This window comes from Paroedura picta, chromosome 6 (assembly GCF_049243985.1).
Source record: "Paroedura picta isolate Pp20150507F chromosome 6, Ppicta_v3.0, whole genome shotgun sequence".
Lineage (NCBI taxonomy): Eukaryota > Metazoa > Chordata > Lepidosauria > Squamata > Gekkonidae > Paroedura > Paroedura picta.
Genome location: NC_135374.1, coordinates 60,566,153 through 60,588,874, shown reverse-complemented (window position 1 = coordinate 60,588,874; position 22,722 = coordinate 60,566,153). Strand labels below are relative to the sequence as shown.

At 41.2% G+C, this 22,722-nt stretch overlaps 1 protein-coding gene and 1 long non-coding RNA gene across 7 annotated transcripts in view; one reads left to right on the top strand and one right to left on the bottom strand.

Moving 5' to 3' along the window:
• Nucleotides 1-22,722, top strand: part of KCNJ6 (potassium inwardly rectifying channel subfamily J member 6) — a 135,050-nt gene that overhangs the window by 104,552 nt on the left and 7,776 nt on the right. The gene's annotated exons all lie outside the window — the stretch shown is intronic.
• Nucleotides 1,065-22,106, bottom strand: LOC143839933 (uncharacterized). 3 transcript variants are annotated; one of them, XR_013231942.1, is made up of 3 exons: nucleotides 20,375-22,106; nucleotides 5,470-5,627; nucleotides 1,065-1,418 (listed from the first exon to the last, which is right to left on the bottom strand). It is a non-coding gene; the product is annotated as an uncharacterized LOC143839933 (long non-coding RNA). The 3 variants fall into 3 exon arrangements; XR_013231943.1 differs by lacking the exon at nucleotides 20,375-22,106 and adding an exon at nucleotides 19,358-20,363; XR_013231944.1 differs by lacking the exon at nucleotides 20,375-22,106 and adding an exon at nucleotides 18,648-19,343.

Here is a 22,722-nt window from a genome sequence, read left to right as displayed (position 1 = left end):
TGGGAAGGAATGCAAACAGACCAAGGACATGAGAGTAGGGTTGTGCACTTACCTAAAAATCCGGACTGCCTTGGCATCAGAGGAAGCCACTTCAGGCCACCTCAGCTTTGAAGGAAGCCACTTTGGCCACCTGGGAGAACTCCAAAGCCTCAGAGATCTCCAAGGTGGCACTTTGGAACCCATTAAAGAGCAACACAGCTGAGGCGAAGAGAGTGGGGGGAGACGGCCATGGCGGCAGCCGCAGTTCTTGCCTGGCCGGTGGGGGTGGGCATGGACAGGTCTTGTGCAATTCTGCAAGTGCATTGCCAGGCCCAGGACCTCCATTGGGCGGATTGTTGAGGCGCACTGCACGCTGGAGTGGAGTGTGGCCACCAGGTGAGCCATGCAGAGGGCAAGGGAGGGGAGAGGGCTGACAGGCATGTCATCATCCTCTCAAGGGAGAGAGGGAGGGAGGGAGAGAGGGAGGGGTGTCCCCTTCTTTCCTTTAAAAGATTAATGGTCGCATCTGAAGTGCCTTGGAGAGCCCCAAAGCGCACCTTGGAATGCCCACTTCGGTTTCCTTTGGCAATGGGATTTGGCACTTCGGACTGCCTTGGGGCAATCTTTCCCTGAAGCAGCCATGCATTGGAAGTTTTTCAGTGAAGGAGGCCTGAAGTGCACATGCCTAGATGAGAGGGAATATGTTTTAAATGGCACTCTGCAATTTGTTTTGAAGTATCTGAGCAGAGAGACTTGGAGGATAGTGAAAAATAGGATAGTGGAAAATATAGATTTATAGAAATGTCTTCCTAAAGTACACACAGTACAACAGGATACTATTGCCAGGTAAGTACACTTTATAGGAGAGAGTCGGAAACTGATTGAGCATCTATTGGTGACTGCACTTTCTGGGGAAGTCTGTCTCATACTTTTGAAAACTGTTGTGCTAAATTATTATTGATGTTTTGCCAGTGGAAAACAATTCCTTTCTCTTTTTTTTAATCACAAAAGTCAGAAAATATTTCTACAGGAATACACAATGTTATTGATTTTAGAATTTAAACATGTTCTATTTAATCATGTGCTCATGTTAATTCAATAAGTTTTAATGTTTTGATATAGAATGCCATAATTTCTGAAATTGTCACATTTAAGTATTTATTTCATGGTTTAAGATAGTCCAAGGTTCAGTAATCTTCAGCATCTGCCAGTCAAATTATCTGAAGTAGTGAGACTAGGGACAGTTTCTGACTAAACACTCTGGATAGACACTGCTGGTTTTAAAGGAAGCTATTCAACTAGGTGGACCAATGAAACAACACAATCTAATGTGGCTATTGAACTGTTTTCAGTACACATGCTGTCTTTTTGCTTGGAGAACACTGCCATCTGGATTATGTTGGCTGATGTTTGAGAAGGGGACCAACAAGTAGGTAGTCCTGTTTTAAAACAAGGAATATGGACTAGATGAATACAATTAACCTCAAGATAACAGAAAGCAATAAAGTGAGGAAGTTGTCTACAGGCCCACAAAAGATTATATGTCTTGATATTCCTTGACATCCTGATGACAAAGTGATCTAACTTTCCATTCCCATACCAAACATGTTAGTTTGGATTAGGAGTGCAACCTGCTGATTGTTTCTGAGAAATGCACACATTCATAAGCATGAACTGAAACTAGAATTGGTCAATCCATAACATGTTGATGGACAGAAATGCCAAAATAGGGCCACTGTAAACTGTTTTCCTGATCAGAAACCTTACCAGGCACTGGATACAAAAGAAGTGCTCTTCATTAAAAATTCATAAAGGCAGAGCACAATATAGCAATGGCAAAGCTCAGGTGTGTTTACAAAAGGATAAGTCCTCCAAAAATACTTTAAACGTATCAAGGCAGAACATGCATAGTTCATAAAAACAGCTATATTGTGACTGCATGTTGCTTTCAGAATGCGAGAAAAAAATAAAAACATAAAAGAAATGGTTAAATGTAGCATTCAGAGGTGGTTTTGATCATTGCAACCAATTAGAATGACAATAGGAAAAGAGTTCCTTGTTTGGTCTCTTACAGGCTTAAGGCCACAATAAACATTGGGAAAAACGTGTAAGAATGGGTTTACAATTTGGATAGCCTGTGGTCCAATTTTTAAAAATACACACAAAGCAGAGTAAAGAGACCAGCAGCTCATTCCTGTGCATCTGTGGAATACCAAATAGAACCTATTGGTTATACATACAAGGAAACACCCACCCACCCTGCCGGTTATCTCCAAGTAGAGCTAGATATATCCATACTGCCTAGTTCTGAGTTAATTGGGGTTTACTTGCTTCCTTTGAAAAAATGCAGTTTTACATAATGTATTTCACTGCATAAAGGCTCACAGCCAAAAAGTGTGTCAGAGGGGATGCCTGGCCTAAGAAACTAGCAAGTTGGGCAGCCCACCAAGTTTCTACTCAATGAAAGATATAACCAAGCACTGCTCCCTACTTAATATGTTGCCATAATACTCCTGTTTGAAAGTTCATTTGTTAAATTCAGATATACAACTTGAATCATACACCTAGCAAAGTGCGATGTGTGCTGCTTATGTAGGTTTTATTGACATAATTATTTATCCTTAGGTAGTTACATATTCAAGGGGTTGATCAGAAACCAGAGAGAGAGTTTTGTAAACAGAATCTAGATGCTTCTTTCACCTTTTGTTTAGCAGTTATTCTTTCTGTCAATATGAAATCACATGCCAACCTCATATTAGCTCTTGGGAGACTCCACAACCCATCAGCTCAGTTATATACCTACCTAGTTCATACTTTACACCTACTTAGTGGTGTCTATTCATCCTTTCACCTCCATTATAAAGTTACCGGGTCCATGTGAGTCATGAGTTTATGGCCCTTGCACCTGTCTTTCAGCAAATCCAGTGATCTTGAACTGGATTTCCACTGTTTAAAGAAGGTGTTTGCATGAACATGAACCTGCTGGAAATTCTAGACAGATACTGTATTGATATGTTTACTTCTTTATAGTTATTCATCTAAATTTGTAATTTATTTTATGGTTCTGATAGATGAGCAGCTGAAGAGTAGTATTTGTTGACGGGTTTATGGCTGCATAAACAACATGCTCCCCAGCTGTGGAAAATGTGTTTGAAAAGCAGGAAACTATGCACATAGAATGTTATTTAGATAATAAATTAGGCTATCAGATTACTGTTTTCCAAAACTGGCCCAGTTCTTCACTAAAGCCCTGATGACAGATCTACTATTGTCCTTTGACTCCCAGCTAATATATAATTACATTTATTCCTCATAATCAGAGTCAGACATGAAACACCTGCTCCTAAACTGCCTTCCTAAAGATAACCCAAAGTCTATAACAAGAAAAGTTGAATTCTGTAGTTCTATACACATTAAATATGTTTTCAGGTATTGATTTATTCTGCTTTTGTGCCATGGTCATCATGGTAGAAAGTATAATCTGGTGAAACTACAACAGTGTTTAGGCTTGAGAGCTTGATATTTCAGGCCTGATCTTAAATTTTCAGTGTTGGTGTTATAATCCATTGTGCATCTTGTGATGCAAGCCTGCATAATTAAGATTCTGCTAAATTCTGGGACATACTTAGAAACATCACCTATACATATTTCATTCTATTGCATGTCTTGTGTTGAACTGTGACTTCAAAATGGCCTAATTATGTTTTTAAAACTGAAATAGCAAAATATTGCAAAAATAGATATTTTATTGAAAATATTTGAGAATTGATGAGAAGTGAAGAAAATGGCATAATATATACATAGCAGTAGAATGCTTCAGTGATTTCAATATTGACACAAGGTTATCTTAAAACTAAATACTACAGTAAGAAACAGTTGATGCAAAAGGATTCTGAAAAGGGGGAAGTGCCATCTCCAAACAATCTGATCAGTATATTTAGTTCTCAACATTGCTCCATTTGTGGATACTTAAATCCAGAAACCTGGCCCATAGACAGACAAGATAGATCTGTGTGCCTTAGAAAGCCCTAGATCTGAAATCTAAGAAATTTTATTGGGGGATTAACAGAGCAATCCTGAGGGAGTCAACAAGCAGGTAACTGACCCCTATGCCATTGTATAATTTGTAGCTATGCCAGAGTAAGGGCTGCTTATGCTGGTGCAAGTCACCAGTCACTCTGCTGCTGAGTCCAACCAGAACAAGAGTGCCACAGCCGTACTCCAGCAGAGCAATGGCAAAACCCCTGCTACTGGTAGAAATTTAGTTCATTCCAGAGAGCATGGTGGCAGTTAGGCATCTTGCAGAGTATTTTCAGAGTGAGAATGCCTCCCACACAGGCGCAAAGTTTCATCTGCAAAAATGGCAGTTGTACCCATTGACAGCCTTGGTAACTTCAAATTCACTTTCATTCACAAAGCTGCAGCCAGGCCCATGGGACCCCAACACACTGCTCTGCTCTAGCCATGCTCTCCTACCCTACAAGTGGTTCACCCCAGAAGTCCAGAGGTATAGCATGTAACAAGGAATCCTGACAGCTCCCTGCCATACAGAGCAAGTGCATGTATGCATACATAGTGGCAAACATGACATAGACAGAACACCAAGTACTGCTGGATGAGCACCTGTAGGGGGGAGACACTGAGAGAGAGCAAAGGGAAAGCAAAGACTTCATTTCGTGTGGTGGCAGCAGGGGGAATCCCACCTTCCTGCCCTGTGGTGCTGTGAAGCACCATAAAGCTGTCCAGGGCATTTGTTGCCCCCAGCCAGTCTCTGCAGGGTGGGGAGGAGCCAGGCCTGCTGTGGGATAGGCCCTGTTGACCTTCACAGTGCCAAAAGGGAATGTGGAAGAATCTGCGTCCCTTAGTATAGGCCTCCTGGCTCAGGAGGGTGGTGGCCTGGCGGTGATGTTATGTGGACACAGGGATCAGCTCCAAGTCCATACTGACACTGTCCCATCATTTTCTGCCTGTGCAGAATTGGCCCAGGTGGTAGAAAAACCTTGGAGTGGGTATGGTAGAATAGGGTCTGCAAGCCACAGCAGGCCCATTCTTCCACATGTACCACTATGGGGTGGTTGTGGGACTGACAGGTGATTCCTCACCACCCACTGACAGATGGCAATGGCTTGAAATGGGAGTTAGTCTCTTTAAAGGGGGTATGCAACAGAGGAGGAGCATTGTTTCTGAGACCTGCCCCTAGACATTTGGCTTGGCCTCCTCAACTCATGTCTCCCATTGGTTCTGCCCACCCTATCTGTCATGCTGCTCCCACATCACAATACCAACATTGAATGCTGCCATGGGATCACCATGCTGTGACAGCAGAGCCTTGCAACACTTTTGGGTAACCTTTTTTCCTATTTGGCCACTGCATACTTATCCCCTTAGGGAGGCGACTAGCAGAGCTGCAGATGTCCCATGGCCAGTCACTGCAGCACAGTTGGAACACAAGGTTGCTTTTTAAAACGTCCAAAATGACAGAAGTAGTACCTGAAGCATTGAGAAATAAATGTCCTCAGGGACCATTGCTAGGCAGATCCAACAGTATTGCTATCCTTCACACTTGGTTTCTGTCAATAAAAAGCAGGGACTTTCCAGGCTGTTATGGCTTTTGAGGGATGACTCATGGAAACTGGGACCAGCAGCACCTGCAAGACAATTTGTTACCCCGTGACTTGCATGAATCACCCAGGCCTGACTGCTGGCTACTGCTCATTTAAGTTTGTCCAAATAAAAAAAAATAATTAAAAGTATTTCCATTTAAAACATAATTTAATCCCATACAGTTTCTTGAGTTCTAGCATTTACACCACTCCGATCCCTGTAAATCTGAAATGCATATTACCCAAAGCTGGAACACAATCTCATTTCAATAGAGAAAAGGCTTTTAGGAAAGATGACATGAAAGTCATCCGGTTCAGAATTTTATCATCTTTAATTACTATATGTATCTTGTATTTTTATTTCTCTCGTTTGGAAAAAATATTTTATGTTTGGAACTAATTTTTAAGAATATCTCCAAAATTATGAAAAATCAAAAATAATCTTTCATATAAAGGAACCAAAACACCCACTAAAAATTCTGGCAAAATAATTTTTAAAAACAGAAATTTCCTCAAATATAAGACAGAGTTGCTCTGATTTTAGAAAATACATACCTCCAAGGTTTCTGTCAACACTGAAAATCCTTTAAAGTAAAGCTTAATAAAAAATATATTGAAGAAAACAACATTTTAAATTATAGAGAAATATTTGCCCAACAACACTAATTGTGATAAAAAAATCCTCGGATTTTTTATCAATCTGATCAGTATAGCATATAGGGAAGATGGCTAGTACACTGTCATCTATAATGAAGAAACAGCCATTTTCCCCCCTATGTGGCTCTTATCTATACATTTTGAGATATCTATACAGCTATACAGTCTCTCCACAGATTTGCAGTTTTGCAGAGCAAGTGTCAATGTCAACATTGTTTTCATCCTGATTTGGTAACTGTTGGCTACCATTTTTATTTTCTCTAAGGTTCCCAGACAATAGCATGAAAATGAATTAAGCTTGAGATTTATTGTTGATGATACCTTTCTAATAAAAACACTCTTTCTAGAAGAGAATATTAAATTTGTTAAATACAATCCATTTTTAAAGTATAGTATTCCTTTTCCTCCTACATCACATCCACATTAATCATCTTACACCCACATAACTGGCTCAACTTCAATGACACTGTCTCCTCTCTTGGTTTAGAAAACTTATCTATTTCCATGATAACTGAAAATGAACAATTTTAAAGTCGTTAAATTCCACATACTTGAAACAACGTGTGGGTGTTGCACAGATTAGCACACAGGCATGAAGAAGCCCTCTCCACATGTGTGTCTGTGTGTCCCTACACACATTCCTGAGGACAAGCTTCTCATTTACTTATAGACTCACATAAATGTTCCTACTGTGTGTGACAATCTATAGCTACAGAAAGCTACATATACATATGTAGAGTCTGCATTCCCATTATAAAAAATTCTTGGATGTTAATTAAATAGGCATTTTGTTGTTGTTAGGTGCGAAGTCGTGTCCAACCCATCGCGACCCCATGGACAATGATCCTCCAGGCCTTCCTGTCCTCTACCATTCCCCAGAGTCCATTTAAGTTTGCACCGACTGCTTCAGTGACTCCATCCAGCCACCTCATTCTCTGTCGTCCCCTTCTTCTTTTGCCCTCAATCGCTCCCAGCATTAGGCTCTTCTCCAGGGAGTCCTTCCTTCTCATGAGGTGGCCAAAGTATTTGAGTTTCATCTTCAGGATCTGGCCTTCTAAGGAGCAGGCAGGGCTGATCTCCTCTAGGACTGACCGGTTTGTTCACCTTGCAGTCCAAGGGACTCGCAAGAATCTTCTCCAGCACCAGAGTTCAAATGCCTCAATTCTTTGATGCTCGGCCTTCCTTATGGTCCAACTTTCGCAGCCATACATTGCAACTGGGAATACCATAGCCTTGACTAAACGCACTTTTGTTGGCAGGGTCTCTGCTTTTTAGGATGCTATCTAGATTTGCCATAGCTTTCCTCCGCAGGAGCAAGCGTCTTTTAATTTCTTTGCTGCAGTCCCCATCTGCAGTGATCTTGGAGTTCGGGAAAATAAAATCTGTCACTACCTCCATTTCTTCCCCATCTATTTGCCAGGAATTGAGAGGGCCGGATGCCATGATCTTTGTTTTCTTGGTGTTGAGTTTCAAGCTGGGGGGTAAAATGGTAGTGACTAGGGAAGGGAATGGCAAACCACCCTGTATTGAGTCTGCCAATTGAGTCTGTATTGAGACGCTAGAGGGCGTCACCCCAAGGGTCAGACATGACTCGGTGCTTGCACAGGGGATACCTTTACCTTCACCTTTATAAAATCCCCTGATTTTCCTTTTTATGGATTTCAGGAGAGAAGAGTTCCACAGTGACCCAACTCTATCTTGATGCAGGCCACCACACTGGGCAGCCCTCAAAGCTCATTGGCAGTTCAATAGGCAACACATTACAGTAGCTTAGGCCTTGAAGTCTATGAAAGGACAAATTATGGAAATCTGTTTAAAGGGGCAATGTCTTCTCACCAATTGGAATTGGCAATAGTGCTCCTCACCAACTTCAAGATACAATAGTTGATCCAAAAGCACTCCACATCCACAAAATTAACTTGCAGACTGCTGCACTTTTAGTGATTATATCCACCAGCAGCGCAAGTTAGCATCATTCCTATCCCCAGTTATGGCCCAACAATGAACATGCACCAAGATTACAGTATAAAAATTGTTCTGTGACTTTAGTCCTTAACCTTATATGCCACTATGCTCCAGTAGTCATGTATGGAAGAAAAACAGACGGGGCTCCTTTTAGACCTCCCAGAGAAGTTCACGGGAAGATGAAAGTTGTCCTTTACAACTTTACTAGAAATGTGATGAACTCACATCAACATGTCATGATCAATGGTTTCAGAGTCTACAAATGTTCAAAGCCTTCAGCAGAATGGTATTGATTTCTTTTTTTTTTTTAATTCAGTTTTTATTGTTATTTGTTCTTATAAAAAGCATTTACAGAAAAGCAAAAAACAAAAACAGAAAAGTAAAAAACAGAGAAAGCGACCAGCTGATAAGTGTCATCAATACACGTATATCATACTTGATGTAGTCTGATATTATCTCAAGAGATATATAGTCAGTTCCCATTACATATTGGTCCTACTCTAACAGTTACTGCTGTCTTTCTTAAGAAAGTCCAAATAATCACTCCACTGTTCATCATATTCTTTCGGAGATCTCTTCTTAACCATGTTGGTGAGTCTTGCCATTTTTGCTAAGTCCGCTAATTTATCAAGCCATGTAGAAATAGTTGGAGTCTCAGTCGCCTTCCAGTGCTTCGCCCACACCAACCGTGCCGCCGTAGTTGCATGGAAGAAGAAGATTCTAGAAGAAGTAGGTAAAGCACTTGGGTGGAAGCTTAGCAGCATAGATTCAGGCTTCATTGGGTATCGCATTTTAAATATTTCCTGTAACACCATATGTATTTTAACCCAATACTTTTTTGCTTTTTCACAATTCCACCACATGTGATAAAAAGAACCTACTGCTTTATGACATTTCCAACATTTATTATCAAACCTATCTGAGATTTTTGCAATGACCTTTGGAGTAATATACCATCTATAAAACATCTTATACCAATTTTCCCTTAAAATTTGGCTGTTAGTTTGTTTAGGAATTTTGGTCCAAACTCGCTCCCATTCCTCCATACCAATTATGGAGCCCAGGTTTTGCATCCATTTAATCATACAATTCTTTACTTGTTCTGACTCAGTCTCGTATTTCAAAAGAAGTTTATAGATCTGGCCCTGTAGGTGTGGTTTTTTGAGCAATAACATGTTTTCAAAATCACTAAGAGGTGAGTTTTTGTCCACTCGAATCTCAAAGTCTGTTTTTAGTCTGGCTTTCAGTTGGTTATACTCCATCCATCGTAGCTCATAACCTTCTTTGTTTAATTCTTGCAGACTCTTGAGCTCACCTGTTCTCGTTAACAAGTCCTTGTACATTGGGCATGTTATTCTTCTTTGCTGTTGTCTGGAAAAATACGCCTCTATTGGCGATTTCAGTAAATATGATGAGGAGCAAAGTCTTATTTTGTATTTATTCCAGATCTTTAGTAGGGATCTTGTCCAAAAGCTGACCTTGGGTTTTTCCTTTCCTTTTGTTTTCAAAGAGGGCCAGAGCATTTCATGGAAGCTTTGCTTACTATCTGCCTTTTCCAACACCAAATCTCTTGTCATTGGATCAATTATCCAGTCTGCCACTGCTGTCAGTGTTGCCGCATGTAGGTATAATTTTAGATTTGGAACGCCCTGTCCCCCTCTCTTCTTGTCATCTTGTAGAATTCTAAAGGCAATTCTTGGCCTCTTATAGTTCCAAATGAACTTATTTATTTCAGACTGCCATTTATTTACCACAGAGTCATTAATATCTATTGGCAGAGTTTGAAAGAGGAAGTTAAATTTTGGTAATATTGACATTTTTACTGTGGCCATTCTTGCTGACCACGAAAGGTTCAGGCTGTTCCACTTCTTAATGTCCTGTTGGATTTGTGACCAGAGCTCCCCGTAGTTGTTAGCAAACAAGGTATCAGAGCGATTTCCAATTTGTACTCCTAGATATTTGACCTTTTTAGGGTTGATCTCACACCTTAGTGCCCTTTTGACTATCTCTATGTTCAAGTCTGATATGCCAAATAGCATAATCTTGGTTTTAGAGAGATTTATCTTGTATCCAGAGTGTTTCCCAAAGGTGTTTATCTCTTCAAACAACAATTCTAAAGTGGTGCTTGGATTGGTTAATACACAAACAACATCATCAGCATAGCTTTTAAGTTTAAATTCTTCTCCCGCAATCATAAGTCCCGAGAGCTTTGCGTTTGCTCGAATTTTACGAGCTAGTGACTCCAATACCAGGTTAAATAGTAGGGGGGATAGCGGGCATCCTTGTCTAGTTCCCTTCCCAATTTGAATAGGGTCTTTAGTTAACATTCCATTAACCAAGATTCTTGCCTCTTGTTTTGAGTATACATGCTTGATTAGGTTCCAAAAATTGTCCCCACATTTTAGTTGGGTAAGCGTGGCCAGTAGGAACTTCCATTGCACCTTGTCAAAAGCTTTTTCAGCGTCCAAAAACACAAAAGCCGCTTGAATTCCTTTAGTGCGGACCACCTCCATTGCATTAAGGACAAATCTGACGTTGTTTTTCATGTACCTTTTGGGCATGAATCCTGTTTGGTCTGGATGGATGATTTCATTAAGGCATTTCTTCAGTCTTTCTGCTAAAGCCTTTGCAAAAATTTTGTAGTCCACATTAAGTAGTGATATTGGTCTATAAGCATTTGGTGATAGTGAGTCCATACCTTCTTTATGTATGAGTGTTATCGACGCTTGCTGCCACGATTTGGGGAGTGATTTTCCAGAATTGTCCACTACCTCATTCACCATCTGTGTCAGGACTGGTAGTAATATGTGATTTAATTTCTTATAATAAGTTGCGGAGAGTCCATCTGGGCCTGGGGCCTTATTTAATTTCATAGCTGTTACCGCTTCGGCCAGTTCCTGAGCTGAGAATCTCTGATTTAATATCTTTCGTTGCTCATCTGTGAAGGTTAAGGATGGGGTACCTCCAAGATATTCCATGCTGTCAGGTATGGTTTCTTCGTCTGTTTGGTATAGCTTTTGGAAAAAGTTTGAGAGACATTGTTGTATTTCCTGATCTGTACGAAAGTGGTTGTCTCCATATTTAAGGCTGGATATAACACTTTTGTTATGATTTCTTTTTAGTTTATATGCCAGCCATCTTCCAGGTTTGTCAGCATGTTCAAAATTCTTTTGTTTTATCCAATCCAGTTTTTTCCTCATATCTTCGGTTTCCAATGCATCTCTTTTTAGTCTTAAGAGCGTTATTTGTTTGGCTGTCTTCTTAGACAGATGGGCTTGGTGCTGGATTTCTAATTGTCTGATTGACCAGACAATTTCGTTCAGCTCTTTTTCTTTCTTTTTCCTTTTGGCGGTGTTCAGGCTTATCAATCTTCCTCTTATATACGCTTTACTCGTATCCCAGACCGTGGATAATGGAATCTCTTTTGTGCAGTTAAGTTTGAAAAATTCTTTTAAGTCAGCTTCGCACAGATTCAAATTCTCTTTGTCTTCTAGGATGTATTCATTCATTCTCCATCTTCGCATACCAGCTCTGCAGAAGGAAAATTCTGCCCATATTGGGTTATGATCTGCAAAGGTGTTGGGGAGAATTTCCATATTTGTCACTTTTGGTAATAACGATTTTGAGCACCAGCATTGGTCTATTCTGGAATATGAGGAGTGTCGAGAGGAATAGAAGGTATACTGTTTGCTTTTGGGGTGGAGTTCTCTCCAGAGATCTATTAATGAATTGAGATGGATATTGCGTTTGGCCGATTTCGGAAAATGTGCTCCCTGTCGGTTATGTGATTTGTCCAGCGATGGGTTCATTACCGCATTAAAGTCTCCGATTATGATCCACTGTTCAGTAATAGTTTCTGTGTGCTTCTGAAAGAATTCTTCAAAAAACTTATCCTTCGCATTGTTGGGAGCATATATGTTTGTCAATGTATATTTCTGACCATCTGGTAGTTGTATTTCAAGTGTCAAAAATCGGCCGTCATTATCTTGGATTTTCTGCTCAACCTTAATGTTGGGGTTTGCAATGTAAGTAATCACCCCTCTTTTTTTCACTGTGGCAGAGGCTGCAAATTCTCTTCCTAGTTTTCTTGTTGACAATATATTTAGATTTTTTTTCCTCACATGTGTTTCCTGTATACAGTAGATATCTGCTCTCAATTTTTTCAGTTGATTGAAGAATTTGGTGCGTTTGGCCGGTGAATTCAAGCCATTAGCGTTTACGGATAGCACCTTTAGCTTCTCCATTTTTCCGTGTTGGGGCGGTTGCTCCTTGTTCTGCTTGAGAAGGGGTGGCTTGTGTTCCCGTTGCTTGTGTTAGGTAGGATGATCTATCGTCACAGAGTTGAACTAATCGACGCGTAGTTTCCGCTCTTGTTGGGGAGGTCCTAGGTGATCCTGCCCCTGAAGTGCCTTGAGATAAGCTGTCAGCAAGCTCTTGAGCCTGTTGGAGCGTTCGGATAGTTTTTCTTCCCGATGGTAATATCACTTCCAGGGCGAATGGGATTCTCCAAAAGTATCTTATCTCTTTGGCAATTAGGATCTGTCTCAAAAAATGAAATTGTGCTCTTTTCCGTAGTGTGTCTGCTGGCAGATCTTGAAAGATTTGTATTTCTTGGCCTGCCAATTTCAATGGCGTCTCCCGATGCTTTTGGAACAAGTTATTTCTTACTACTTTGCTATCAAAACTTACAAGAATATCTCTTGGTTGTTTCTTGCGTACGGCAGCCTTTGAGTATACTCTATATACTTTGTCAATCCGGATTTCTTCCTCCTCCAGGTACTCTTCAAGGCTTTCGGTAATTTCCTTCCTCAGGTCTGTTTTCCAAAATTCTTCCGATACGCCTTTAAATTTCACGTTCCTGGCTTTAGATTCTACTTCCAGGACTTCAAACTTGTCATCTGCTACTTTTTCCCGCTCCTGCTGATTATCTTCCACGCGTTGGATTCTCGCTTGGTGTGTTGCCAGCTGGTTTATGTTTTTGCCTACTACTTTCTCCAGACCATCAATTCTGTCTGAAAGTTCTTTCTTAATGTCTTGCACCTCCTTATCAACCTTTTTAACTGCTTCTAGTATTTCTGAATTAGCCTTACATAATAGGCGGTACATCTGTGCATTGGTTAGGTTTTCAATATCACTTTCCTTCTCTTCTGCTTCTGTTCCCCCAATCTGTTTCTTTTTTTTTTCTGCTTCTGCCTCCTTTCTTGCTTCAGCCATCTCCTTTTTCCTCTTCCAAAAATTGGTTATAGTGACTTCTGATTTAGGGGATCTGATTTGCTTTGGGCGAGGTCTTAATCTGTCTGTCATCAAAAAAAATTTTTTTTGTTTTGTTTTGCTCAAAACCAACACTATAGTTTGACTTTATGACCGCTTTCACAATGCCAGTACAGTAATTAGAGTTTTAAATACAGAGTTATAGATTAATATATGTTGCTATTACTTCTTCAACTTTAGGTGCTTGCTTTATCACCTTACAGTAATCATTGAACCAATACTCTAACAGAATAACAACCTGAACATTCACACTCTCTGTTAATCTATTATCTGTGCAATACTAATTTTTTATGTCAATATAATAGGTCTAGATTGTTGATTTCTTCCAACCTGGTTGGTGGGGCTGACTCTCTCTTTAGATCCTGCAGATAACAGAACAAAACAACAAAAAAGCATAGGAGGAAAGGGGGGGGGATAAGGGGGGATAGAAAGATATGTCCTTCCAGAATCAGCTATAGCTCCAAAAATAACTTGTAGAGGGGTGTTGAAATTTTTTTTTTTTAAAAAAAAGAAGAGCCGTTGTAGAAATAATAACCACAAATAAGCAGGAGCTTTGTCTCAGAACAAAAGCCAAAAAGTGTTACAAAAGGTGAGGGGGGGCCAGGGCTATAAAAATATCAATAGGAGTGTATATAGAAAATGTCCCCCCCCCCAAAAAAAAAAGAAAAAATAAAAAGCCACCAGGAGAGAGGGAAAAAAAAAGAAAAAAGCAGAATCGGCAAATTATAATCCACTCAGACAGGCGCAGGTTAGACGTCTAATATGGGTCCTTCCTCCATTGCAATCTTCGTTAACTCCACTGCGTAGATCCACCGCAAATCCCAAACAGGCGTCTCGCGAGAGTTGAGAAGCCTGGTAGTTATCAACCAAGCGATCTCCGTGAATTGTAAACAATCCCTGCCGCTTTCTCTGTCGGTAAGGATTTAAGCTTTTCCTTCTCTCTGTTCTGCCCAGTGAATTTCGCTAATTTCCCTCCCGTCTGTGAAGAGCATTTCCATGCAAATTGGTTAGATGAGGGGGGAGGGAGGGGGTGTTGGGCTAATGCCTAGCTTTGAAGTAATAGAGCAGACAGAGAAACTCACAGTCTTTATGCTAATGATTCCGTTCCGTTCCTTTTGTCAGTCGAGAGGTGGAGAGAGTCGGCAGGAGAGATGCAGAGTTTCATACAGCTGGTCGTCTCAAGCTTAAAGATTCACTTTCAGTTTTGGCTAACGGCTGGCTACTGTCCGGGCCTCTGACACAAACTGCGGAGATCCGGAGAAATTGTTCTCCACGGATCTGTAGGACCCTCTGGGTGCCGTTCCCGGCTCCCGGGGCGACCACGAGCAAGGTTTGCGCACCTCGCTCAAGTCTGACAGGAGTTGCTGCCCCTGCCCCTCAGTTAGGTCTGAGAGACCATAAGATATGGTCTGCTACAGTGCCATCTTTCCGAAGCCCCGAATGGTATTGATTTCTAGACAAAAATAACCGGGGGTGCCTATAGCTTGAACTTAAAATTGTACAGCTTACTTTATTGCTATGAAATTGGTCAAAAAGAAACCATAACTTTTCTTTACATGTGGTTTCCTAGTAACATGCTCTATGTGCTCTTGTCAATGGGGCCAGGCTTCCCGAGTTCCAAGGGGTGGTGTTTGCAAATAACCAGATGCTTTGGTAAAATTAATGTTTATTATATACGTTTAGAAGAACACGTCAGAAATATTTCAGTTTCATGCAACACAGAATCAAAGACAATACAGCCCAGAAAAATAATAAAAGCTATCTTTACTATCTGTTTCCAGATGGTCTTCTCCTTAGTTACATGCAAAAAAGCAAGCCTCAGTTTAAAACTTCTTTGTACAGCTATCTTGTACAAAGATGTGAGGCAAATGAAATTCCAACTAGCCTCTAAATTCACTTATCCAGGCCCAAATGTAACCCTACAGCTCAAGAAGGTCAGGTAGTCTCCTGAGACCAATTCCAGAACTCTAATAGAAAAATCCAGATTGTTACATTACCTGCTCACACAATCACCCTCCTCCCATTTCAGGGTCACAGGTACTCCCCATAAGCAATTAACAAAGATAGTGTGCAACCTTGCAAAGCTCGGGAACCAGCCACAGGGAGATACCACATTGACATCTTAAATCAAGCTACATTCCAGGCAATAACTCTGGAGGGAGGAAAGGAGGAAGGGGAATAAGCTATGCTTTGTTTCAAAACTCTCTCTAAGTCCATGTACCTGAGATGCTATTATAAAAGCAATAATTTACAACAGTTGCTAATAAATTTTAGGCAAGAGAGCTGGACCCTGCTGGCTCACGGCGGTTTATAGTAAAATCATAAAAACCCACATAAAATACAAGATACAGATATTGGCAGCAAAATCCAATCTATATCCTCCCCCCACACAAACCTATCCATGCCCAACAGCTACCACACAACACCACCCTAGGGGGGTAACTCCTGCCCAGATGCCCGGCACATAGGGCCTGTATAGGGAGTGACTTGATCTTCCTAGCCTGGCCTCAACTGAATGCCTGGTGGAAGAGGCCCTGTGGAACTTTTTATCTTGCAGGCCCTGTGGAATTGTGATAGCTTACAATCTTCTTGGAAGTACACTATATTGAATGTTTATCTTTACAAGCAAAAGTACAGAAAACTGTATTCCCCCAAAAAGTCATGTTCATAACTCTGTTGATGGTTCATCTCAGCTCATTGCACATAAGCATCTCATTCTAATTTGTTGTTCAGTTTCACCATAAGTGTATTAGAGTTTGATCTATCCATCATTTCCCACTTATTCTCCTGCAATAATGTCTTAACTGTCCCACTGTCTCTCTGAAGTCTGCTAATTGTCTACTCACTGCTGACAGTTAAATTCTCTTCTTCTCCCTTCATATGACAAAGATAATTTTCATTTTATGATAATCCACCCGTTTCATTAAACAGTAGAAGAGACTAAAGTGATCTTTGTGATAAAGTTCAAAGAATTTTGAACTATTTTGGCCAAACTTAAGTGGAAATCAATAACCTCATAATCTTTTGTGTCTAATTATCTAATAAGGGATCCTGAATTGCTGCATACAATCCATGAGCTCAGATCAAACACCAATATGAGGCATAATCAGATACATAAGCGAAAACCTCTGCCACTAACCTACATATGAGTACCCACTAGTTATTAACTGTGTGGACATGTTTTCGTGGAATATTCATAATTATTCTGTTAAGAAGAAAAGATACCAACAATAGAAATTTCACTAATATTCAAAATTTAAGAGATTGGGATCTTTCTATAAAAATAACTGGCAATTTCTCCTCATTATATGTTATAATGTTATACTGTTACCCGGTTATACCAGTTAATAATATGTTATTATATGTATGGTTTCATGTATCGTTTCAGTTATATGTAAACCACTCTGAGCCTTCGGGGAGGGCGGTATAAAAATACGAATAAATAAATAAATAAATAAATAAATAGTGTATGAAATGCCTTGTTTAAAATCACAGTGAGGAATTTTTAATCAAAGTATGTTTTAATCAATTAATCACACCAATGAATTGATTAAAACTTTCTATTATTTTTAGATAGCAGGGGCAAGATAATGTCAGGATAATGAAAAATAGACAAGTTCAGCCTCGTGTCAAATATGCCAACTTTATATCAACACACCCCAAATTAACTGTGCTTTGGCAACTGTAATAAAAACACCAGAAAAAGAAATGGAGTAATTGCTTGTGTTGTTATTAAGAACAGTGTTTGCCATTGGGTTGTGATCTGCTCCATTTTGGCCAAGAATGTCTAAAACTTTAAGGTAGCTATCATCATAAATATGATTTTAAACATACACACAATAGTTACGCTTAGATTGCACTTGAGAAAATTATATGTTTTACAAGAAACAAACCAAAACAGATTTGGGGGGGGCATTCTGAAGTCCTGTCACACACCCTAACTAATATGACAAACACAACACAACCTAGAATTCTTTCCACCCACTACATACTGCCAGCTTTCCACTTCTCAAAACTAATTTGAGAAGGTCATTAATAATTCATTTCCTACATATATAGTCCATGTTTCTCACTGAGATTACACATTGCAATCAATAGGATGAAGATAGCCAATAGCCAAGGTACTAGAATTAGAATTACAGTGGTCTGGAACAAGCATAGTATATATTAGGCATGATTCAGAATACAGATACAATGGAGAAAAATTGTATTATATCAGCAGAAAATAATGCAGTGAAAGCAAAATAAAACATATAGCAAACAATATGTTCTATACATAATAGTATAGTCCACAGTTCCTTTCCTTTTATAAGTACATTTTTGAAACTTCCAATTTATAGATTTTGTTGTTTTTAATTGTTCAAATGTTTTGATGTTCACTGCCTTACGGGCTTTGATCAGGTGGAAAAGTGAAATAAAATGTAAATATAAAATAAAATAAATATAGCCCTATTATCTTTTTAGAAATATCATCCTGAACAGTTCTATTTGATGTCATTTGTGGAATCACAGTGGTACAGAAGTCTTCCTGACTTTCTCAGGCAGGCCACTCCAAAGGTGGGATCACAACAGAGAATGCATATGTGCAGGTGTCTGTGGCTTTTGCCCATTTGCAGGTTAGCACCTACAAAAGGCCCTGCTCAGAGGAGTTAAATTGTGGTGAAGCATAGGGGATGGGGCATTCTTGCATATATGAAGGTCCAAGGACATGTAAATACGAGGGCCCAAGACCATGTAGGGCTTTGTATGTGATAGCCAGTACCTTGAAATGAACCTGGTAGCTGATGGGCAGCCAATGGAGTGACTGTAGTATAGGGGTAATATGCATGTTCCATTTAGGTCCTGATAATAACCAAGCTGATGCATTCCATATCAATGGGAGTCTACAAATATATTTCAAAGGCAGGCCCACGCAGAATGCATTATAGCAGCTGAAGTGATGTTACTTCAGCCAGCTCAAGCTAGAGGCTCATTTTCCAGGCTTGACAAAACTGAAAATTAGCCCTTTTATTTATTTTATTTATTTATATTTTGATTTTTATACCGCTGTTCTTCCAGTGGTCTTGCGGTGGTTTACATAAGATAAAAATGGTAAAAATACAGTAAAACCCCACAAAACACCCCTTACAACATTAAATAAATAGACAGATGGTGAACTAAACTCATCCTTACTAGCATTTTTCTTCCTCCCCCCATTCAGATGGAGGTCCAAGCCTTCTTTCACTTCTTCTACTTTTATAGCTGCACTCTTCCTTCTTCAGCAATAATACTGAGCCCAGTAGTATGTCCTCCAAGACTTCAGCCTTCCCAACCAGCATTAATTCTGCCCTATGAGAATATACAGGCAAGACAGTTTTGCTTTGGTCTCACTGTGGAGGAAGGTGGAGGATAATTAAACTAAATCGAATAAGAAATACAGCTGAAAATGAAAGGCTAATAAAAGGTAGGCGATGAATGGCAGAGGAGGAGAGAATGAAACAAGGAGAGGGGAGAGGAAATGGTACAGGGAAGGGAGGAGGCTACCCACAAGTCCTTGAGTTCCCTACCATGGAAGTAGGCCTGGCCTAGTAGACACACCATACAACTGGGCCATAGTTTTCCTGTGTAGTCTCCTGAGAGGAGAGGAAAGCTGAAGACAAAGGGGAAAATATGTATATGTTACAGTTAGTTGGGAAGCAGAGAAGGAAGCAGGTGAAGGGGAGAGATTTTGGGAGATGGGAAGAGAAAGAGGAAATAGAAAAGGCTGGGGAAATTAGATATATCTTCCATAAGTCCTGACTGGTCCTCACTTGTATATTCTAACAGCAAATTCAGGCAGATCTGAGGATACTTAAATTCGGTGACTGGAACTCTGAACAGACAAGACAGATCTTTCTACAAACCTGAAAACTGCCCCAGGTTTGTAGAAACATGAACTATTTTAAAACCCTCAAAATTATAAGAATTGCTTTTAGCTTTAAAAATGGAAGCCCTCATTGGTAGCCAGTAACCCAGCCCAGGCCTGGGCTGATGCTGGTGTTATCTGGAATGGGGATTAGCCCCGCAGCCAGACAAGTGCCAGCCTGGGCAGAATTCCCCTTGTGGAAAAGGTACAGGAGGAAGAATAGAGGAAATAATGAGTGAGGAGAAATACAGGGGAAAGTGATGTACTTGTAGATTCCCATGTGTATGTCTATAATATGGAAATTGATGCACCAGGGAATATTTCCACTTATGTCCCACAGTCCTGGAAAAATGCTGTTAAAGCAGCTTTCAAAAAAGAAACAATAATTCTCTCTCTATAAAAGGAAAGCTGTATTGGCAATGACTCATCTCTTAAAGCAGTGGCTGTGGGGACCAGGTGTAAGACACAGTATCCTCTAGCATGATAACATCTTTTCTGTGTGACATCAGCATGCAGAAGAATGTAGCACCTCGCACCAGCTCCCCCACCTGCTTTGGGAAGCAGCACTTAAGCCAGGTCATGGCTGACTTGGGTCTGTGGGGAAAGCATTTCAATACCCCGCCAAGCAGCTGATCTTGAGGAGAACATTGTTCTTTCTTCATCGTATCCTCACAACAACCCTCTGAAGTAGGTGTGGTGCCCTGCTCCACTTACACAGTGCTCAGCCCCCTCACACACACACAACTGAGATCTTTACTGGTGTATGCACGTGTGTTTGTGTGTGTTTCTTTCTCTGAGACACACAGCCCTCAGAGTTAAACGAGCAAGTGGTTAATTTTTATTTATAGTTGGAGCCTAACAGTGAGGAAAGTAAGGTAGAGGTTACAATGTTTCTTTTCCCTTGAACTTTTGGACTCTTTCCCTGTCCCAGTATTTGGGATCTTTTGTTACAAATGGACATTTCCTCCCATTGTTTTCAGCTGCTGTTCCCCAAGCTTCAATCTGTCAAGCATACCTTTTTACCCGCCCCAGCTCCCTCACTTCCAACTGTTAAACTGCTGTTTTTCAGTTCTCTCCTTTAACATTCTCTCAGTTCCCATTGGTCACTCATAGGGAAAGGCACAACCTAGCCTGTCCATTACAGTAGGTTAGGCTGTTTGTGTGTGTAAATGGCTCAAGCAAGCTTCCATGGAAGACTAGAGATTTTAACCTGAGTATCCCAAATTCTAGTCCAACAGTCTAATGACTACAGTCTAATGAAAGGTACCATCTAATCTAATTCACTATACATTCAAATGGATTACTTCCAGGGTGATTGTCAATAGTCACTGAGAACGTGCACTATAGACTGGGAAATAAATGTTTGATCTCATTAGCACAAAACTGACCTTCATTAGGTACTGGAATGCTAATCTGGATTTTGAAAACTTGACAGAACCTTTTCTAGTAAGGTAAACTGGGTAGAATCTTTTCTAAGAAGTGACCATGTCGTAGAGCATCTGATTGACAATGTTAGGCAGAAGGTCCTGGGTTCAATCCCAGCACATCCTGTTAAGAGGATCAGATAGTAGGCCATGTGAAAGACTCCTGCTTGAGACCCAGGAGAGCTGCTGCCAATTAAAGTAGATCAGTGGTCTGACTCAGTATAAAGCAGCTTCATGTGTCCATGTGTGCCTGCAATGTAAAGTAAAATTGGAATGGCAGCATTGATACAGTAAATGAACGGGTGATAGTAAATGAACTGGAGGCCACCTGTTGGCCACCTTTGGAGGTACTGTTAGATGGCTTCAGACGGCTCTCTTTACCTGAAGTGGACAAGTTGCTGGGATCGGTTAGGACTACCACTTGCTTCCTTGATCCCTGCCTATCTTGGCACCTCAAAGGTGGTGGCCAGCGGATAGGTCAGCTCAGGGATATCGTCAATCTCCCCATGGTTACTGGGGAGTTCCCTGAACTGCTAAAGGAGGCAGTGGTATGCCCTCTCATTAAGAAACGATCTCTGGACTCGCGGGACCTGGCCAGCTACCACCCAGTGTCACATTTGTTGTTCCTGGGTAAGGTGGTTGAAAGGGCCACAGTGGACCAGCTCCTGGTATTCCTGGAGGAAACTTTGGCGCTCGACCCATACCAGTCTGGCTTCCATCCTGGCCACGGGGTGGAGATGGTATTGGTCTCCTTGATCTCTGTCATCAGCTGGATCGGGGCAGGTTGGCCTTGCTTGTTCTATTAAATCTGTCAGGTGCTTTCGATATGGTCGACCATGAACTGCTGGTCAACTGCCTCACCAGGATGGGGATACAGGGCACAGCCCTTGACTGGATACACTTTTTCCCCCCATAACTGGACACAGAGGGTTGTGGTGGGGGATGAGTTGTTGCGCTCTTATTGACTCCCTTGTGGAGTCCCGCAGGGTGCAGTTCTCTCCTCCATGCTTTTTAACATCTTCATGTGCCCTTATTTATTTATTTTTATTTATTTATTTAGATTTATATACCGCCCTCCCCGAAGGCTCAGGGCGGTTTTTATGCCCTCTGGCAGAGCTTTGAGTTGGGTTATCATCAATATGCTGATGACACCTAGCTCTATCTCCTCATAGACAGCCATCTGGACTCCCCCCAGAACCATTCACCAGATGTTTGGAAGCTGTTGCTGGATGGATAGAGCAAAGTTGCCTGAAACTCAGCCTTTCCAAGACGGAGGTCCTGTTGCTGAGTAGCAGCAGGTTGGGTCAGGAAGCACTCTTACCCACCCTCGTTGGGACGCAACTTACGACTGCGCCCATAGCCAGGAACTTGGGAGTGACCATTGACACCTCACTGACTTTACAGCTGCAGGTCAAGAAGGCATTTTCCCATCTTCACCAGGCATGGCTACTAGCGCCCTACCTATCATCTGAACACTTGGCCACAGTGATACATGCGACAGTCACCTCCAGAATAGATTTCTATAATTCGCTGTATGCAGGCCTTCCCTTGGCCTTGATCTGGAAATTGCAGCTGGTGCAGAATACAGCTGCTAGAGTCCTCACAGGGACATCTTGGAGAGCCCATGTCCAGCCTGTGCTGAGGCAGCAACATTGGTTGCCAGTTGCTGCCTGGATCTGGTTCAAGGTTCTGGTTTTGACCTTTAAGGCCCTCCGCTGTCTGGGTCCTACATATCTGAGGGATCACCTTTTGCCCTATGCCCCCTGCAGAGCTTTATGCTCTGTGGGCGCTAATCTTTTGGTCATTCCCGGCCCCAGGGAGGCACGCCTGGCCTCAACCAGGACCAGGGCCTTCTTGGTCCTAGCCCCTACCTTGTGGAATGAGCTCCCAGATGAGCTGGGGACCTTGCAGAAGCTTTTGACGTTCCGCAGTACCTGCA